The following is a 17,237-nucleotide window of genomic DNA, read 5'->3' as shown; positions in this document are numbered from 1 at the left end:
GCAGCATCGTGGGGAGGGAGACCATCTCGCCTTACCCGGCACGGGCTCCAAAGCCCGGCCGAACGAGGGGGTCGCTCCCCGCCGGATCGCGCCTCGCTTGATCGATCGGGGGACCTTACACGGGGGAAAACACGGAAATATGCCCTTAGCTCCGCCCCTCCGGTCCAAAGAGAGGGCAGGCCACGCGCGCATCACCCCGGGGTCCAGGGAACCTCAGCGGACCGCCTGCCGAAGTTGCTCGACTCGCTCGACGTCCCAGCTCTCTGGCACAGGTGGCCGTTCGAAGGTACCCGGTCGCGATGCTGTGATACACTTTTATGAACGCGTACCACTCCAACATGCCCAGCTCGTGGAACTGTCACCTGGATTCAGCTTTCAAATCCGATCTCATAGCGGTTCTCAGTTTCGAGAAAATCGTCAGGCCTGGAAGTCGGTCAGGGGACCTTTGCAGAGGCCTTGCCCGGGTTCGGTTGACCTTCCTGGGCACAGGGACCCGCACCTACCCCTGGCCGACAACCGGGACTTTGACATTTTTTTTCTCGCCTCCGTGGGGTCCGGGGGGGCGCGTCGGCACCACCCCTGGGGCCGGGGGCCCATCGGCGGACCGCCCGCCGTACTCGCTCGACTCGCTCGACACTTCCGCCTCCCCGCCACGGGGGGTCAACATCGACAAACCTGTGCCCAAGGACAGCGCGCCCTGCCTGGGTACAGGGACCCGCGCCTCCCGCCCTGGTTCTCCGTCAAAGGTCCCAAGGCCTGGAAGTCTGTCAGGGGACCCTTCCGGAGGCCTTGCCCGGGTTCAGTGCACCCTGCCTGGGCACAGGGACCCACACCTACCCCTGGCCGACAACCGGGACTTTGACATTCATCAGGGGTCCGCATCACCGATCTTGTGCCCAAGGACAGCGCGCCCTGCCTGGGTACAGGGACCCGCGCCTCCCGCCCTGGCTCAACCCGCTCAACTCACTCGACATCCCAGCTCTCTGGCACAGGTGGCCGTTCGAAGGTACCCGGTCGCGATGCTGCGATACACTTTTATGAACGCGTACCACTCCAACATGCCCAACTCGTGGAACTGTCGCCTGGATTCAGCTTTCAAATCCGATATCATAGCGGTTCTCAGTTTCGAGAAAATCGTCAGGCCTGGAAGTCGGTCAGGGGACCTTTGCAGAGGCCTTGCCCGGGTTCGGTTGACCTTCCTGGGCACAGGGACCCGCACCTACCCCTGGCCGACAACCGGGACTTTGACATTTTTTTTCTCGCCTCCGTGAGGTCCGGGGGGGCGCGTCGGCACCACCCCTGGGGCCGGGGGCCCATCGGCGGACCGCCCGCCGTACTCGCTCGACTCGCTCGACGCTTCCGCCTCCCCGCCGCGGGGGGTCCACGTCGACGATCCTGTGCCCAAGGATAGCGCGCCCTGCCTGGGTACAGGGACCCGCGCCTCCCGCCCTGGTTCTCCGTCAAAAGTCCCGAGGCCTGGAAGTCTGTCAGGGGACCCTTCCGGAGGCCTCGCCCGGGTTCAGTGCACCCTGCCTGGGCACAGGGACACACACTTACCCCTGGCCGACAACCGGACTTTGACGGTTTTTCGTATGGCCCACCCTGGGGGTCCAGGGGTGTCGAGGGCCCTCGGCAGACCGCCCGCCGTACTCGCTCGACTATGTCGAGTCTGTCGACGCTTCCACCTCCCCGCCGCGGGGGGGTCCACATCGACGATCCTGTGCCCAAGGATAGCGCGCCCTGCCTGGGTACAGGGACCCGCGCCTCCCGCCCTGGTTCTCCGTCAAAAGTCCCAAGACCTGGAAGTCTGTCAGGGGACCCTTCCGGAGGCCTTGCCCGGGTTCGGTGCACCCTGCCTGGGCACAGGGACATACACTTACCCCTGGCCGACAACCGGACTTTGACGATTTTTCGTCTGGCCCACCCTGGGGGTCCGGGGGGACGGGGGACCCTCGGCGGACCGCCCGCCAGACTGGCTCGACTCGCTCGACGTCCCAGCTCTCTGGCACAGGTGGCCGTTCGAAGGTACCCGGTCGCGATGCTGTGATACACTTTTATGAACGCGTACCACTCCGACATGCCCAGCTCATGGAACTGTCGCCTGGATTCGGCTTTCAAATCCGATCTCATAGTGGTTCTCAGTTTTGAGATAATCATCATGTCTGGAGGTCTGTCAGGGGACCCTTCCAGATGACTTGCCCAGGTTCAGTGCACCCTGCCTGGGCACAAGGATACACACTTCCCACGGGCCAACCACCAGACTTTTAACATTTTCCCTCGACTCCGTGGGGTCCGGGTCGGCGCGTCGGCACCGGCCGACCGGACGTCGTCCTCGCTCGACTATGTCGAATATGTCGACGCTTCCCCTTCCCCGCCGCGGGGGGGTCCAAGTCGACGATCCTGTGCCCAAGGATAGCGCGCCCTGCCTGGGTACAGGGACCCGCGCCTCCCGCCCTGGTTCTCTGTCAAAAGTCACGAGGCCTGGAAGTCTGTCAGGGGACCCTTCCGGAGGCCTCGCCCGGGTTTGGTGCACCCTGCCTGGGCACAGGGACACACACTTACCCCTGGCCGACAACCAGACTTTGACATTTTTCCGTCTGGCCCTCCCCGGGGGGTCCAGGGGCATCGGGGGCCCTCGGCCGACCGGACGTCGTCCTCGCTCGACTATGTCGAATATGTCGACGCTTCCCCTTCCCCGCCGCGGGGGGGTCCGCGTCGACGATCCTGTGCCCAAGGATAGCGCGCCCTGCCTGGGTACAGGGACCCGCGCCTCCCGCCCTGGTTCTCTGTCAAAAGTCACGAGGCCTGGAAGTCTGTCAGGGGACCCTTCCGGAGGCCTCGCCCGGGTTTGGTGCACCCTGCCTGGGCACAGGGACACACACTTACCCCTGGCCGACAACCAGACTTTGACATTTTTCCGTCTGGCCCACCCCGGGGGGTCCAGGGGCATCGGGGGCCCTCGGCCGACCGGACGTCGTCCTCGCTCGACTATGTCGAATATGTCGACGCTTCCCCTTCCCCGCCGCGGGGGGGTCCAAGTCGACGATCCTGTGCCCAAGGATAGCGCGCCCTGCCTGGGTACAGGGACCCGCGCCTCCCGCCCTGGTTCTCTGTCAAAAGTCCCGAGGCCTGGAAGTCTGTCAGGGGACCCTTCCGGAGGCCTCGCCCGGGTTTGGTGCACCCTGCCTGGGCACAGGGACACACACTTACCCCTGGCCGACAACCAGACTTTGACATTTTTCCGTCTGGCCCTCCCCGGGGGGTCCAGGGGCATCGGGGGCCCTCGGCCGACCGGACGTCGTCCTCGCTCGACTATGTCGAATATGTCGACGCTTCCCCTTCCCCGCCGCGGGGGGGTCCAAGTCGACGATCCTGTGCCCAAGGATAGCGCGCCCTGCCTGGGTACAGGGACCCGCGCCTCCCGCCCTGGTTCTCTGTCAAAAGTCCCGAGGCCTGGAAATCTGTCAGGGGACCCTTCCGGAGGCCTCGCCCGGGTTTGGTGCACCCTGCCTGGGCACAGGGACACACACTTACCCCTGGCCGACAACCAGACTTTGACATTTTTCCGTCTTGCCCTCCCCGGGGGGTCCAGGGGCATCGGGGGCCCTCGGCCGACCGGACGTCGTCCTCGCTCGACTATGTCGAATATGTCGACGCTTCCCCTTCCCCGCCGCGGGGGGGTCCGCGTCGACGATCCTGTGCCCAAGGATAGCGCGCCCTGCCTGGGTACAGGGACCCGCGCCTCCCGCCCTGGTTCTCTGTCAAAAGTCACGAGGCCTGGAAGTCTGTCAGGGGACCCTTCCGGAGGCCTCGCCCGGGTTTGGTGCACCCTGCCTGGGCACAGGGACACACACTTACCCCTGGCCGACAACCAGACTTTGACATTTTTCCGTCTGGCCCACCCCGGGGGGTCCAGGGGCATCGGGGGCCCTCGGCCGACCGGACGTCGTCCTCGCTCGACTATGTCGAATATGTCGACGCTTCCCCTTCCCCGCCGCGGGGGGGTCCGCGTCGACGATCCTGTGCCCAAGGATAGCGCGCCCTGCCTGGGTACAGGGACCCGCGCCTCCCGCCCTGGTTCTCTGTCAAAAGTCCCGAGGCCTGGAAGTCTGTCAGGGGACCCTTCCGGAGGCCTCGCCCGGGTTTGGTGCACCCTGCCTGGGCACAGGGACACACACTTACCCCTGGCCGACAACCAGACTTTGACATTTTTCCGTCTGGCCCACCCCGGGGGGTCCAGGGGCATCGGGGGCCCTCGGCCGACCGGACGTCGTCCTCGCTCGACTATGTCGAATATGTCGACGCTTCCCCTTCCCCGCCGCGGGGGGGTCCAAGTCGACGATCCTGTGCCCAAGGATAGCGCGCCCTGCCTGGGTACAGGGACCCGCGCCTCCCGCCCTGGTTCTCTGTCAAAAGTCCCGAGGCCTGGAAGTCTGTCAGGGGACCCTTCCAGAGGCCTCGCCCGGGTTTGGTGCACCCTGCCTGGGCACAGGGACACACACTTACCCCTGGCCGACAACCAGACTTTGACATTTTTCCGTCTGGCCCTCCCCGGGGGGTCCAGGGGCATCGGGGGCCCTCGGCCGACCGGACGTCGTCCTCGCTCGACTATGTCGCAAATGTCGACGCTTCCCCTTCCCCGCCGCGGGGGGGTCCGCGTCGACGATCCTGTGCCCAAGGATAGCGCGCCCTGCCTGGGTACAGGGACCCGCGCCTCCCGCCCTGGTTCTCTGTCAAAAGTCCCGAGGCCTGGAAGTCTGTCAGGGGACCCTTCCGGAGGCCTCGCCCGGGTTTGGTGCACCCTGCCTGGGCACAGGGACACACACTTACCCCTGGCCGACAACCAGACTTTGACATTTTTCCGTCTGGCCCACCCCGGGGGGTCCAGGGGCATCGGGGGCCCTCGGCCGACCGGACGTCGTCCTCGCTCGACTATGTCGAATATGTCGACGCTTCCCCTTCCCCGCCGCGGGGGGGTCCGCGTCGACGATCCTGTGCCCAAGGATAGCGCGCCCTGCCTGGGTACAGGGACCCGCGCCTCCCGCCCTGGTTCTCTGTCAAAAGTCCCGAGGCCTGGAAGTCTGTCAGGGGACCCTTCCAGAGGCCTCGCCCGGGTTTGGTGCACCCTGCCTGGGCACAGGGACACACACTTACCCCTGGCCGACAACCAGACTTTGACATTTTTCCGTCTGGCCCTCCCCGGGGGGTCCAGGGGCATCGGGGGCCCTCGGCCGACCGGACGTCGTCCTCGCTCGACTATGTCGCAAATGTCGACGCTTCCCCTTCCCCGCCGCGGGGGGGTCCGCGTCGACGATCCTGTGCCCAAGGATAGCGCGCCCTGCCTGGGTACAGGGACCCGCGCCTCCCGCCCTGGTTCTCTGTCAAAAGTCCCGAGGCCTGGAAGTCTGTCAGGGGACCCTTCCAGAGGCCTCGCCCGGGTTTGGTGCACCCTGCCTGGGCACAGGGACACACACTTACCCCTGGCCGACAACCAGACTTTGACATTTTTCCGTCTGGCCCTCCCCGGGGGGTCCAGGGGCATCGGGGGCCCTCGGCCGACCGGACGTCGTCCTCGCTCGACTATGTCGCAAATGTCGACGCTTCCCCTTCCCCGCCGCGGGGGGGTCCGCGTCGACGATCCTGTGCCCAAGGATAGCGCGCCCTGCCTGGGTACAGGGACCCGCGCCTCCCGCCCTGGTTCTCTGTCAAAAGTCCCGAGGCCTGGAAGTCTGTCAGGGGACCCTTCCAGAGGCCTCGCCCGGGTTTGGTGCACCCTGCCTGGGCACAGGGACACACACTTACCCCTGGCCGACAACCAGACTTTGACATTTTTCCGTCTGGCCCTCCCCGGGGGGTCCAGGGGCATCGGGGGCCCTCGGCCGACCGGACGTCGTCCTCGCTCGACTATGTCGCAAATGTCGACGCTTCCCCTTCCCCGCCGCGGGGGGGTCCGCGTCGACGATCCTGTGCCCAAGGATAGCGCGCCCTGCCTGGGTACAGGGACCCGCGCCTCCCGCCCTGGTTCTCTGTCAAAAGTCCCGAGGCCTGGAAGTCTGTCAGGGGACCCTTCCAGAGGCCTCGCCCGGGTTTGGTGCACCCTGCCTGGGCACAGGGACACACACTTACCCCTGGCCGACAACCAGACTTTGACATTTTTCCGTCTGGCCCTCCCCGGGGGGTCCAGGGGCATCGGGGGCCCTCGGCCGACCGGACGTCGTCCTCGCTCGACTATGTCGAATATGTCGACGCTTCCCCTTCCCCGCCGCGGGGGGGTCCGCGTCGACGATCCTGTGCCCAAGGATAGCGCGCCCTGCCTGGGTACAGGGACCCGCGCCTCCCGCCCTGGTTCTATGTCAAAAGTCCCGAGGCCTGGAAGTCTGTCAGGGGACCCTTCCGGAGGCCTCGCCCGGGTTTGGTGCACCCTGCCTGGGCACAGGGACACACACTTACCCCTGGCCGACAACCAGACTTTGACATTTTTCCGTCTGGCCCACCCCGGGGGGTCCAGGGGCATCGGGGGCCCTCGGCCGACCGGACGTCGTCCTCGCTCGACTATGTCGCAAATGTCGACGCTTCCCCTTCCCCGCCGCGGGGGGGGTCCGCGTCGACGATCCTGTGCCCAAGGACGGTGCACCCTGCCTGGGCACAGGGACACACACGTCAATCGGGACTTTGTCGCTCAGCCTAAGAAGGTCGGCCTGAAGCACTGTCGTGCGTCCCGCCGGGGTCCGCACACCCGCCCGCCGGTGCCGCTGCCTTCCTCTGGGTGTGCCCTCTCCGGGGATACCATGCGCGGGGTGGGCGAACCCTCCCGGGGGTCCAGGGACCGGTGCCAAACACCCCGCACACAGCAATCTCGACCTTGTGAATGTTACGCTCAGCCTACTTCGGGGCCACGCTGCACCGCCCGTGCGGGTTCGCGCACCCACCCGGTGGTCCCGCTGCCTTCCTCCGGGTGTGCCCTCTCCGGGGATACCATGCGCGGGGTGTGCGAAGCCTCCCGGGGGTCCAGGGACCGGTGCCAAACACCCCGCGCACAGCGATCTCGACCTTGTCAATGTTACGCTCAGCCTACTTCGGGGCCACGCTGCACCGCCCGTGCGGGTTCGCGCACCCACCCGGTGGTCCCGCTGCCTTCCTCCGGGTGTGCCCTCTCTGGGGATACCATGCGCGGGGTGTGCGAACCCTCCCGGGGGTCCAGGGACCGGTGCCAAACACCCCGCGCACAGCGATCTCGACCTTGTCAATGTTACGCTCAGCCTACTTCGGGGCCACGCTGCACCGCCCGTGCGGGTTCGCGCACCCACCCGGTGGTCCCGCTGCCTTCCTCCGGGTGTGCCCTCTCCGGGGATACCATGCGCGGGGTGTGCGAAGCCTCCTGGGGGTCCAGGGACCGGTGCCAAACACCCCGCGCACAGCGATCTCGACCTTGTCAATGTTACGCTCAGCCTACTTCGGGGCCACGCTGCACCGCCCGTGCGGGTTCGCGCACCCACCCGGTGGTCCCGCTGCCTTCCTCCGGGTGTGCCCTCTCTGGGGATACCGTGCGCGGGGTGTGCGAACCCTCTCGGGGGTCCAGGGACCGGTCCCAAACACCCCGCACACAGCGATCTCGACCTTGTCAATGTTACGCTCAGCCTACTTCGGGGCCACGCTGCACCGCCCGTGCGGGTTCGCGCACCCACCCGGTGGTCCCTCTGCCTTCCTCCGGGTGTGCCCTCTCCGGGGATACCATGCGCGGGGTGTGCGAACCCTCCCGGGGGTCCAGGGACCGGTGCCAAACACCCCGCGCACAGCGATCTCGACCTTGTCAATGTTACGCTCAGCCTACTTCGGGGCCACGCTGCACCGCCCGTGCGGGTTCGCGCACCCACCCGGTGGTCCCGCTGCCTTCCTCCGGGTGTGCCCTCTCCGGGGATACCATGCGCGGGGTGTGCGAACCCTCCCGGAGGTCCAGGGACCGGTCCCAAACACCCCGCGCACAGCGATCTCGACCTTGTCAATGTTACGCTCAGCCTACTTCGGGGCCACGCTGCACCGCCCGTGCGGGTTCGCGCACCCACCCGGTGGTCCCGCTGCCTTCCTCCGGGTGTGCCCTCTCCGGGGATACCATGCGCGGGGTGTGCGAACCCTCCCGGAGGTCCAGGGACCGGTCCCAAACACCCCGCGCACAGCGATCTCGACCTTGTCAATGTTACGCTCAGCCTACTTCGGGGCCACGCTGCACCGCCCGTGCGGGTTCGCGCACCCACCCGGTGGTCCCGCTGCCTTCCTCCGGGTGTGCCCTCTCTGGGGATACCATGCGCGGGGTGTGCGAAGCCTCCCGGGGGTCCAGGGACCGGTGCCAAACACCCCGCGCACAGCGATCTCGACCTTGTCAATGTTACGCTCAGCCTACTTCGGGGCCACGCTGCACCGCCCGTGCGGGTTCGCGCACCCACCCGGTGGTCCCGCTGCCTTCCTCCGGGTGTGCCCTCTCTGGGGATACCATGCGCGGGGTGTGCGAAGCCTCCCGGGGGTCCAGGGACCGGTGCCAAACACCCCGCGCACAGCGATCTCGACCTTGTCAATGTTACGCTCAGCCTACTTCGGGGCCACGCTGCACCGCCCGTGCGGGTTCGCGCACCCACCCGGTGGTCCCGCTGCCTTCCTCCGGGTGTGCCCTCTCTGGGGATACCGTGCGCGGGGTGTGCGAACCCTCTCGGGGGTCCAGGGACCGGTCCCAAACACCCCGCACACAGCGATCTCGACCTTGTCAATGTTACGCTCAGCCTACTTCGGGGCCACGCTGCACCGCCCGTGCGGGTTCGCGCACCCACCCGGTGGTCCCTCTGCCTTCCTCCGGGTGTGCCCTCTCCGGGGATACCATGCGCGGGGTGTGCGAACCCTCCCGGGGGTCCAGGGACCGGTGCCAAACACCCCGCGCACAGCGATCTCGACCTTGTCAATGTTACGCTCAGCCTACTTCGGGGCCACGCTGCACCGCCCGTGCGGGTTCGCGCACCCACCCGGTGGTCCCGCTGCCTTCCTCCGGGTGTGCCCTCTCCGGGGATACCATGCGCGGGGTGTGCGAACCCTCCCGGAGGTCCAGGGACCGGTCCCAAACACCCCGCGCACAGCGATCTCGACCTTGTCAATGTTACGCTCAGCCTACTTCGGGGCCACGCTGCACCGCCCGTGCGGGTTCGCGCACCCACCCGGTGGTCCCGCTGCCTTCCTCCGGGTGTGCCCTCTCTGGGGATACCATGCGCGGGGTGTGCGAAGCCTCCCGGGGGTCCAGGGACCGGTGCCAAACACCCCGCGCACAGCGATCTCGACCTTGTCAATGTTACGCTCAGCCTACTTCGGGGCCACGCTGCACCGCCCGTGCGGGTTCGCGCACCCACCCGGTGGTCCCGCTGCCTTCCTCCGGGTGTGCCCTCTCTGGGGATACCGTGCGCGGGGTGTGCGAACCCTCTCGGGGGTCCAGGGACCGGTCCCAAACACCCCGCACACAGCGATCTCGACCTTGTCAATGTTACGCTCAGCCTACTTCGGGGCCACGCTGCACCGCCCGTGCGGGTTCGCGCACCCACCCGGTGGTCCCGCTGCCTTCCTCCGGGTGTGCCCTCTCTGGGGATACCGTGCGCGGGGTGTGCGAACCCTCTCGGGGGTCCAGGGACCGGTCCCAAACACCCCGCACACAGCGATCTCGACCTTGTCAATGTTACGCTCAGCCTACTTCGGGGCCACGCTGCACCGCCCGTGCGGGTTCGCGCACCCACCCGGTGGTCCCTCTGCCTTCCTCCGGGTGTGCCCTCTCCGGGGATACCATGCGCGGGGTGTGCGAAGCCTCCCGGGGGTCCAGGGACCGGTGCCAAACACCCCGCGCACAGCGATCTCGACCTTGTCAATGTTACGCTCAGCCTACTTCGGGGCCACGCTGCACCGCCCGTGCGGGTTCGCGCACCCACCCGGTGGTCCCGCTGCCTTCCTCCGGGTGTGCCCTCTCTGGGGATACCGTGCGCGGGGTGTGCGAACCCTCTCGGGGGTCCAGGGACCGGTCCCAAACACCCCGCACACAGCGATCTCGACCTTGTCAATGTTACGCTCAGCCTACTTCGGGGCCACGCTGCACCGCCCGTGCGGGTTCGCGCACCCACCCGGTGGTCCCGCTGCCTTCCTCCGGGTGTGCCCTCTCTGGGGATACCGTGCGCGGGGTGTGCGAACCCTCCCGGGGGTCCAGGGACCGGTCCCAAACACCCCGCACACAGCGATCTCGACCTTGTCAATGTTACGCTCAGCCTATGAAGGAGCTCCGCCGGGCGTCCCGACGGGGTCCGCCCACCCGCCCGGCGGTCCCGCTGCCTTCCTCCGGGTGTCCGCTCTCCGGGACTCCCAAGCCCAGGGTGGGCGAGGGGGGTCCAGTGGCCGTCAGGCAGCCATCCCGCTCGCGTGTTCTGGGACGGCTCAGCCCCCCTCCGTGAGGGAGGCCGAGGGAGGGCGGCTTAGGTGCGGTCCTGCTGCGCGCACTCCGATGCCCACAGCTTAGGGGAGAGGCCCGGGGAACGAGGCGTGCCGACACGGGACCGGAGTCTCGCGGGCAGCCTCGAGGACCCTGTTCTCCCGCACCGAGACACGGTTGCGCTTCCTGCCGGACCACCCGGCCGCCCTCCCTAGGGCCCTTCGTGACCACCGACCCCTCCACCGCTCCGGGTTCGGGGATCCCGTGCCCGGGGTGGGCGCGCCCTGCCTGGGATGCAGGGACCCACGCTTAGCCCCCCTGGCATGTCGATCGGGACTCTGTCAATTTTACGCTCAGCCTACGAAGGGGCTCCGCCGGGCGGCCCGTCGGGGTCCGCCCACCCGCCCGGCGGTCCCACTGCCTTTCTCGGGGTGTCCGCTCTCCGGGGATCCCCTGCCCAGGGTAGGCTCAGCGGGGTCCAGTGGCCGTCGGGCAGCCGTCCGCCTGGCGTTTTCTGGGACGGCTCGACCCCCCTCCGCGAGGGAGGCCGAGGGAGGGCGGCTTAGGTGCGGTCCTGCTGCGCGCACTCCGATGCCCACAGCTTAGGGGAGAGGCCCGGGGAACGAGGCGTGCCGACACGGGACCGGAGTCTCGCGGGCAGCCTCGAGGACCCTGTTCTCCCGCACCGAGACACGGTTGCGCTTCCTGCCGGACCACCCGGCCGCCCTCCCTAGGGCCCTTCGTGACCACCGACCCCTCCACCGCTCCGGGTTCGGGGATCCCGTGCCCGGGGTGGGCGCGCCCTGCCTGGGATGCAGGGACCCACGCTTAGCCCCCCTGGCATGTCGATCGGGACTCTGTCAATTTTACGCTCAGCCTACGAAGGGGCTCCGCCGGGCGGCCCGTCGGGGTCCGCCCACCCGCCCGGCGGTCCCACTGCCTTTCTCGGGGTGTCCGCTCTCCGGGGATCCCCTGCCCAGGGTAGGCTCAGCGGGGTCCAGTGGCCGTCGGGCAGCCGTCCGCCTGGCGTTTTCTGGGACGGCTCGACCCCCCTCCGCGAGGGAGGCCGAGGGAGGGCGGCTTAGGTGCGGTCCTGCTGCGCGCACTCCGATGCCCACAGCTTAGGGGAGAGGCCCGGGGAACGAGGCGTGCCGACACGGGACCGGAGTCTCGCGGGCAGCCTCGAGGACCCTGTTCTCCCGCACCGAGACACGGTTGCGCTTCCTGCCGGACCACCCGGCCGCCCTCCCTAGGGCCCTTCGTGACCACCGACCCCTCCACCGCTCCGGGTTCGGGGATCCCGTGCCCAGGGTGGGCGCGCCCTGCCTGGGATGCAGGGACCCACGCTTAGCCCCCCTGGCATGTCGATCGGGACTCTGTCAATTTTACGCTCAGCCTACGAAGGGGCTCCGCCGGGCGGCCCGTCGGGGTCCGCCCATCCGCCCGGCGGTCCCACTGCCTTCCTCGGGGTGTCCGCTCTCCGGGGATCCCCTGCCCAGGGTAGGCTCAGCGGGGTCCAGTGGCCGTCGGGCAGCCGTCCGCCTGGCGTTTTCTGGGACGGCTCGACCCCCCTCCGCGAGGGAGGCCGAGGGAGGGCGGCTGAGGTGCGGTCCTGCTGCGCGCACTCCGACACCCACGGCTTAGGGGAGAGGCCCGGGGAACGAGGCGTGCCGAGTCGGGACCGGAGTCTCGCTGGCAGCCTCGAGGACCCTGTTCTCCCGCACCGAGACACGGTTGCGCTTCCTGCCGGACCACCCGGCCGCCCTCCCTAGGGCCCTTCGTGACCACCAACCCCTCCACCGCTCCGGGTTCGGGGATCCCGTGCCCGGGGTGGGCACGCCCTGCCTGGGATGCAGGGACCCACGCTTAGCCCCCCTGGCATGTCGATCGGGACTCTGTCAATTTTACGCTCAGCCTACGAAGGGGCTCCGCCGGGCGGCCTGTCCGAGTCCGCCCACCCGCCCGGCGGTCCCACTGCCTTCCTCGGGGTGTCCGCTCTCCGGGGATCCCCTGCCCGGGGTAGGCTCAGCGGGGTCCAGTGGCCGTCGGGCAGCCGTCCGCCTGGCGTTTTCTGGGACGGCTCGACCCCCCTCCACGAGGGAGGCCGAGGGAGGGCGGCTGAGGTGCGGTCCTGCTGCGCGCACTCCGACACCCACGGCTTAGGGGAGAGGCCCGGGGAACGAGGCGTGCCGAGTCGGGACCGGAGTCTCGCGGGCAGCCTCGAGGACCCTGTACTCCCGCACCGAGACGCGGTTGCGCTTCCTGCCGGACCACCCGGCCGCCCTCCCTAGGGCCCTTCGTGACCACCGACCCCTCCACCGCTCCGGGTTCGGGGATCCCGTGCCCAGGGTGGGCGCGCCCTGCCTGGGATGCAGGGACCCACGCTTAGCCCCCCTGGCTTGTCGATCGGGACTCTGTCAATTTTACGCTCAGCCTACGAAGGGGCTCCGCCGGGCGGCCCGTCGGGGTCCGCCCACCCGCCCGGCGGTCCCACTGCCTTCCTCCGGGTGTCCGCTCTCCGGGGATCCCCTGCCCGGGGTAGGCTCAGCGGGGTCCAGTGGCCGTCGGGCAGCCGTCCCCCTGGCGTTTTCTGGGACGGCTCGGCCCCCTCCGCGAGGGAGGCCGAGGGAGGGCGGCTGAGGTGCGGTCCTGCTGCGCGCACTCCGACACCCACGGCTTAGGGGAGAGGCCCGGGGAACGAGGCGTGCCGAGACGGGACCGGAGTCTCGCGGGCAGCCTCGAGGACCCTGTGGGGCCTTGGTTCTCCCGCACCGGGGCGCAGTTGCGCTTCCTGCCAGACCACCCGGCCGCCCTACCTAGGGGCCTTCATGACCACCGACCCCTCCACCGCTCCGGGTTCGGGGATCCCATGCCCGGGGTGGGCGCACCCTGCCTGGGATGCAGGGACCCACGCTTAGCCCCCCGGGCATGTCAATCGGGACTCTGTCAATTTTACGCTCAGCCTACAAAGGGGCTCCGCCGGGCGGCCCGCCGGGGTCCGCCCACCAGCCCAGAGGTCCCGCTGCCTTCCGCTCTCCGGGGATCCCCTGCCAGGGTGGGCTCAGCAGGGTCCAGTGGCCATCGGGCAGCCGTCCCCCTGGCATTTTCTGGGACGGCTCGGCCCCCCTCCGCGAGGGAGGCCGAGGGAGGGCGGCTGAGGTGCGGTCCTGCTGCGCGCACTCCGACACCCACGGCTTAGGGGAGAGGCCCGGGGAACGAGGCGTGCCGAGACGGGACCGGAGTCTCGCGGGCAGCCTCGAGGACCCTGTGGGGCCTTGGTTCTCCCGCACCGGGGCACAGTTGCGCTTCCTGCCAGACCACCCGGCCGCCCTCCCTAGGGGCCTTCATGACCACCGACCCCTCCACCACTCCGGGTTCGGGGATCCCATGCCCGGGGTGGGCACACCCTGCCTGGGATGCAGGGACCCACGCTTAGCCCCCCCGGGCATGTCAATCGGGACTCTGGCAATTTTACGCTCAGCCTACGAAGGGGCTCCGCCGGGCGGCCCGTCGGGGTCCGCCCACCCGCCCGGCGGTCCCGCTGCCTTCCTCCAGGTGTCCGCTCTCCAAGGATCCCCTGCCAGGGTGGGCTCAGCGGGGTCCAGTGGCCATCGGGCAGCCGTCCCCCTGGCGTTTTCTGGGACGGCTCGGCCCCCCTCCGCGAGGGAGGCCGAGGGAGGGCGGCTGAGGTGCGGTCCTGCTGCGCGCACTCCGACACCCACGGCTTAGGGGAGAGGCCCGGGGAACGAGGCGTGCCGAGACGGGACCGGAGTCTCGCGGGCAGCCTCGAGGACCCTGTGGGGCCTTGGTTCTCCCGCACCGGGGCGCAGTTGCGCTTCCTGCCGGACCACCCGGCCGCCCTCCCTAGGGCCCTTCGTGATCACGCAACAATAGATCGATCTAGTGACCTTCAAAGATGGATATACCCTTCCGGACCATGCCATGGTGCGATGCAGCATCAGGGGATCAATCCCTCTCGCCTTAGCCGACACGGGCTCCAGAGCCCGGCCGAACGAGAGGGTCGCTCCCCGCCGGATCGTGCGTCAAAATCACCATCTGGAGATATTGCGAATAATGCTATTAGCTCGGCCCGCTCTCCTCGGCCGGGCACCGGACACCTCTGGGAGTCCCAACTCCGTTCCACTCAAGCTTGCCTCTCGGGAGGGACGACCCCTTTCCCAGCAGGAGTTCCACCGGGAGGGGGTATACCCTAAGGGCCCCGAGCCCCAGTGCGATGCGGCATCAGGGTGAACAAGACCCTCTCGCCTTCGCTGACACGGGCTCCACAGCCCGGCCAAACGAGAGGGTAGCTCCCCGCCAGATCGCACCTTGCCAGATCAATCGAGAAATATGCCCTTAGCTAGGCCCCTCCGGTCCAAAGAGGGGGGACAGCCCACGCGCACATCTCCCCAGGGTCTGGGGAACCTCGGCGGACCGCCCGCCGAAGTTGCTCAACTGGCTCAACGTCCCAGCTCTCTGGCACAGGTGGCCGTTCGAAGGTACCCGGTCGCGATGCTGCGATACACTTTTATGAACGCGTACCACTCTCTCATGCCCAGATCATGGAACTGTCGCCCGGATTCGGCTTTCAAATTCGATCTCATAGCGGTTCTCAGTTTCGAGATAATCGTCAGGCCTGGAAGTCTTTCGGGGGACCCTTCCAGAGGCCTTGCCTGGGTTCGGTGGACCCTGCCCGGGCACAGGGACCCACACCTCCCCCTGGCCGACAACCGGGACTCATATTCTGTCAGGGGTACGTGTCGCCCATCCTGTTCCCAAGGACGGCGCGCCCTGCCTGGGTACAGGGACCCGCGCCTCCCGCCCTCTTAGCCTCTCCGGGTCTGTGCGTGCAAGGGGACCCTTCTGGAGGCTTTGCCCGGGGACCGCCCAGCCCCGGGTCGGGTACGTGAACCGGCCCCGTCTCCCCCGGAATTCACCGTGGGAGAAGGCAGGGGTTCTTCCGCAGGCGAGCCCGCGCTCGGCCCTGGCGTACCCCGAGAGAGCAGCCGTGCTTCTCGCTCTCCTGCTATCCCCAGGCAGGTGGCCGTTCTGAGGTAGCCGGTCGCCACGCTGCTATGCAGTTTTATGAACGCGTGCCACTCTGTCATGCCCGACTCGTGGAACTGTCACCCGGATTCAGCCTTCGAATCCGTTCTCATAGCGGTTCTCGGTTTCGAGATAATCGTCAGGCCTGGAAGTCTTTCGGGGGACCCTTCCCGAGGCATTGCCCGAGTTCGGTGGACCCTGCCTGGGCACAGGGACCCACACCTCCCCCTGGCCGACAACCGGGACTCATATTCTGTCAGGGGTACTTGTCGCCCATCCTGTTCCCAAGGACGGCGCGCCCTGCCTGGGTACAGGGACCCGCGCCTCCCGCCCTGGTTCTCTGGCAAATGTTCCGAGGCCTGGAAGTCTGTCGGGGGCCCTTTACAGAGGCCTTGCCCGGGTTCGGTGCACCCTGCCTGGGCACAGGGACCCACACCTACCCCTGGCCGACAACCGGGACTCACATTCTCTCAGGGGTACTTGTCGCCCATCCTGTTCCCAAGGACGGCGCGCCCTGCCTGGGTACAGGGACCCGCGCCTCCCGCCCTGGTTCTCTGTCAAATGTCCCGAGGCCTGGAAGTCTGTCGGGGGCCCTTTACAGAGGCCTTGCCCGGGTTCGGTGCACCCTGCCTGGGCACAGGGACCCACACCTACCCCTGGCCGACAACCGGGACTCACATTCTGTCAGGGGTACTTGTCGCCCATCCTGTTCCCAAGGACGGTGCACCCTGCCTGGGCACAGGGACCCACACCTACCCCTGGCCGACAACCGGGACTCACATTCTGTCAGGGGTACTTGTCGCCCATCCTGTTCCCAAGGACGGCGCGCCCTGCCTGGGTACAGGGACCCGCGCCTCCCGCCCTGGTTCTCTGTCAAATGTCCCGAGGCCTGGAAGTCTGTCGGGGGCCCTTTACAGAGGCCTTGCCCGGGTTCGGTGCACCCTGCCTGGGCACAGGGACCCACACCTACCCCTGGCCGACAACCGGGACTCACATTCTGTCAGGGGTACTTGTCGCCCATCCTGTTCCCAAGGACGGCGCGCCCTGCCTGGGTACAGGGACCCGCGCCTCCCGCCCTCTTAGCCTCTCCCGGTCTGTGCGTGCAAGGGGACCCTTCTGGAGGCTTTGCCCGGGGACCGCCCAGCCCCGGGTCGGGTACGTGAACCGGCCCCGTCTCCCCCGGAATTCACCGTGGGAGAAGGCAGGGGTTCTTCCGCAGGCGAGCCCGCGCTCGGCCCTGGCGTACCCCGAGAGAGCAGCCGTGCTTCTCGCTCTCCTGCTATCCCCAGGCAGGTGGCCGTTCTGAGGTAGCCGGTCGCCACGCTGCTATGCAGTTTTATGAACGCGTGCCACTCTGTCATGCCCGACTCGTGGAACTGTCACCCGGATTCAGCCTTTGAATCCGTTCTCATAGCGGTTCTCGGTTTCGAGGTAATCGTCAGGCCTGGAAGTCTTTCGGGGGACCCTTCCCGAGGCATTGCCCGAGTTCGGTGGACCCTGCCTGGGCACAGGGACCCACACCTCCCCCTGGCCGACAACCGGGACTCATATTCTGTCAGGGGTACTTGTCGCCCATCCTGTTCCCAAGGACGGCGCGCCCTGCCTGGGTACAGGGACCCGCGCCTCCCGCCCTCTTAGCCTCTCCCGGTCTGTGCGTGCAAGGGGACCCTTCTGGAGGCTTTGCCCGGGGACCGCCCAGCCCCGGGTCGGGTACGTGAACCGGCCCCGTCTCCCCCGGAATTCACCG

Source organism: Hyla sarda, chromosome 2 (genome assembly GCF_029499605.1).
Source record: "Hyla sarda isolate aHylSar1 chromosome 2, aHylSar1.hap1, whole genome shotgun sequence".
Classification (NCBI taxonomy): Eukaryota; Metazoa; Chordata; class Amphibia; order Anura; family Hylidae; genus Hyla; species Hyla sarda.
Note: the sequence above shows the minus strand (reverse complement) of the source record.